Genomic DNA, 3,410 nt, shown 5'->3' with positions numbered 1-3,410 from the left:
GTAATTTTGGTTTGGTACTCCCTATCACAACATTTGAAAATATTAGTTAATATTGCTGTACATATTTGTATAGTAGGGAGATTTTTTCAAATTATATAAATATACGTTATTTGAATATTGAATCAATACACGTTTGAGGAAAGGGTGCGATAGTAGACTCCAGTTATAAGATTATAAATTAAATTTCCAAGAGAAAGTCGGTTCTTTACATATTTTCTAATTACCTTCGAAAATATATTAACTCAAAAAAAAAAATAAACAATGCTTCATAGATCGATTTTTTTTAAATCTAACTTCATAAAGTTCTTTAAAAATATTTTGTAAATGAGGCCATAAGAGCTTAGGGGGAGAGTTACAACACAAAAATACATTTAAGGCGCAGCGAAACACTCCGGGTAATTTCTAGTTTAGATATAAATAGCGCTCATTTGAATTGAATGCCGCATATATTTGGATTATTGGTTTAAGTTAGGTTTTTGTTCTTTTATGGAATTATAGTGGAGTTTGAGGTGAACTCAGATTTTTTTCTTTTACATATATTAATTAACAATAAGATTAACAGCCTTATTCTGTATCACGAACGATAGGCAACACGAACGATTCGTCTGCAGAGGAATGCTTCAAAAATTAGTCTGGCGTAGAGATGGGCAACGGGCCCCTGCGTAAGCTCGCGGGTACGGGCCGGAATATTTGCTGTCAGCACAAACTCCCGCGGGCCTGGGCGTTCAGTAAAATTTCATAAAAGCACGAAAAGGCACGAAAAAGCCCGTTGCTAATACTAAAAATTTAGATGAGCTTTTGTTTTTATAAAAAAAAAATAGTACATATTTAAAACTCTTTTGATAAGAGAAAAGCAAAACAAGAAATTTAGATCCCGATAGAAAATAAAGGGTGTCCGGTGGCAGAATTGGGTTTTAGATTTACAGTTTCTCTCTAACCGCTGAGCGTATCGGCGGGGTGGAGATAGCGTAAGCTTCGTCATTCGTGCGGGTTATTTAATAACGATGTCTCAGTGGACGGGTAAACATCATGCGTTCGCAATCGAAGCGTATTTCAAGGTCAATGATTAGTGTGCAACTGCTCGTCGTAGATTTTGTCCACGGTACAATATTCGACGTTTTCCCCTGCGACGACCCCTTCGACGATCTTACCCCTATGGATTTTTTCGGTGGGCATACCTCAAAAGTAAAGTCTACGAAAAAAACCCAGCGACCATCTCAGCACTAAAAAAATATCGTTCGTGAGGTTAATTGTATCCCAACATCACTTCTCCAGCGAGTGGCTCGGAGTACGGAGGCCAGATTTGAAGAGTGTATTCAACGTAACGGTCAACATTTTTAGAGGAATAATTTTTAAAAAACATAATCCGCACTTGTCTTCTTTGTAATAGTTATTGAAATAAACTTATATCATTAGTAATTCTTTTTTAATTTAGCTTTTAATTTCTAATTCTGCCACCGGACACCCTGTATATGATACTTAGTACTTTAGTAGTAGAAGACGACCGATAGAGTTTTAAATCGCAATAAGAGAGGTTGTCGTCTGCAGACGAATCCTTCGTTTTGCTTATCGTTCGTGATACAGAATAAGGCTGTTAGTTTTAGTATTGATTTAAAGTAAGTTTTTTTGGTTTCTCTGAATGGTAGTGGATTCTGGCATTAATGTACGATTTTTTTGTTCTACATCTAAAGGATTAATACGTTAGGAATTAGTTTGAATTATGGTAACTGGTAGGGCTGCCAGACATCTCTGTTACCAAACCGGGATACTTAAGGGAGGGCCTCCCGCTCCCTTCTCTTTCATTTTGACGTGCGAAAGGATATAGTGAAAGTTTATTTTGACAGACAAAAACAAAAACATAAAAACATGAGATCATGAGATCATTAAAACGTACGCCAACAAAACAAAACAACTTATCACAACTAAAGCACAGAGAATTTTTCACAATGCATGAACCTTTTATTATTCTTTATAAAAATACAGTTTATACTAAATATGATTCAAAACATAAAAATAAACTTGTTAAACTTTGTGCTAAACTCGGGAAAATTCAATAAATTTGCATACAAATTTGCAACATTCTAATCATACTTTTTATAAAAATTTTTAAAATGAAGTTTTGCAGCCCATTAAATTTTAGTTGATTTTTGGTATTGTTTTTACTGAGAGTTTCTTCCATACAAACTATGTTCGATAATTCTTTTTATATGGAAGACACTGTCAGCAAAAATAAAATAAATGCTAAAAATCAACGAAATTTGCTGGCAACTTCAGACTTGCACTTTATTAATTGGCTCAAAAGCTATATTTTCGAAATTTTTCTAAAAGATCTGATTAGAAATTGTGCTCTGATGAAAGAGCCTCCCAGCTAATAATTTTGTACGGCACTGTACTTATAAGTACTCTAGGTTTCATGAAAGAAAAAAATTTAAGTACAAGATAACGTTAAAATTGCTGTTGCTGTCGTTGCTGTGAACTTGTTTCAAAACTTCTGTCTTTTGCTTAATATAATTGTAAAACTCTGTGCACGTCATTTTGAACGTATTTAGGTACATATACTAATCATTAACTATTGCTTGTGCAAAGCTCAACTATCTCGAAATGTGACTGTTTTACAAATTAAACCAGTGCACTGAGAGAAAGAAGTTTAGAGTAAAACAAGTAAGAAAGTCTAAGTTCGGGCGGAGCCGAACATTAAATACCCGGCGCAAGTATTAAATATATGTTTTTTCACCCTTCCGAAACCTTCCGCTAGATGGTAAGCCGAGGTGTATCAATTTTGAGTAAATTAGCGTCCTTCAATTTCGAAATATTGAAGTTTCAAGCATTTCTTAAATTTACCGTTATATGAGAATCGGCCGTTATTTTAGTCCGATTTCAATAATTTTCAACGTTTTGCTTACACGTGGCAAGTACAATAACCATACCGAGTTTGNGGTACAATAACCATACCGAGTAAAAACGTCAGTGTGACGCAGTGCGGCTCAAGTGCGGTGCGCAAAATGGTCACAATGAGGTTTGAAAGTAATAGGAAAAGGAGACAAATAAAACTCGGTTTAGTTTAGTGGTTTTATTAATTGTCCAAGTATTTTGATTTGATTTAGATATGTTGGTTTACAATGGTTTTACCTGAAAATAATGTGGCCTGGTAGCTGCAGTTCTTTCTCCTTGGTCTCCCGATGTGAAAGTGAAAAAATCTAAAGCCGTGATTTTCGTTCGAACCGCCGGACAAAGAAAAGACGTTGAGGGGAAATTCAACGAAAGATACTTTATCCGGCGGGAAACTTAAACTAACGGCGCGAATATATAATATACGTACATGTGTACAAGTATGCATGCATAAATGTACACATATGTGAATGACACATTAGGGTGGTGCATTATATTTGGAAATATTTAGGCTTAAGGCC

Source organism: Rhagoletis zephyria, unplaced genomic scaffold (genome assembly GCF_001687245.7).
Source record: "Rhagoletis zephyria isolate East Lansing unplaced genomic scaffold, Rhagoletis_zephyria_1.1 Rzeph_scaffold_01723, whole genome shotgun sequence".
Lineage (NCBI taxonomy): Eukaryota > Metazoa > Arthropoda > Insecta > Diptera > Tephritidae > Rhagoletis > Rhagoletis zephyria.
This window is presented reverse-complemented; position numbering follows the sequence as displayed.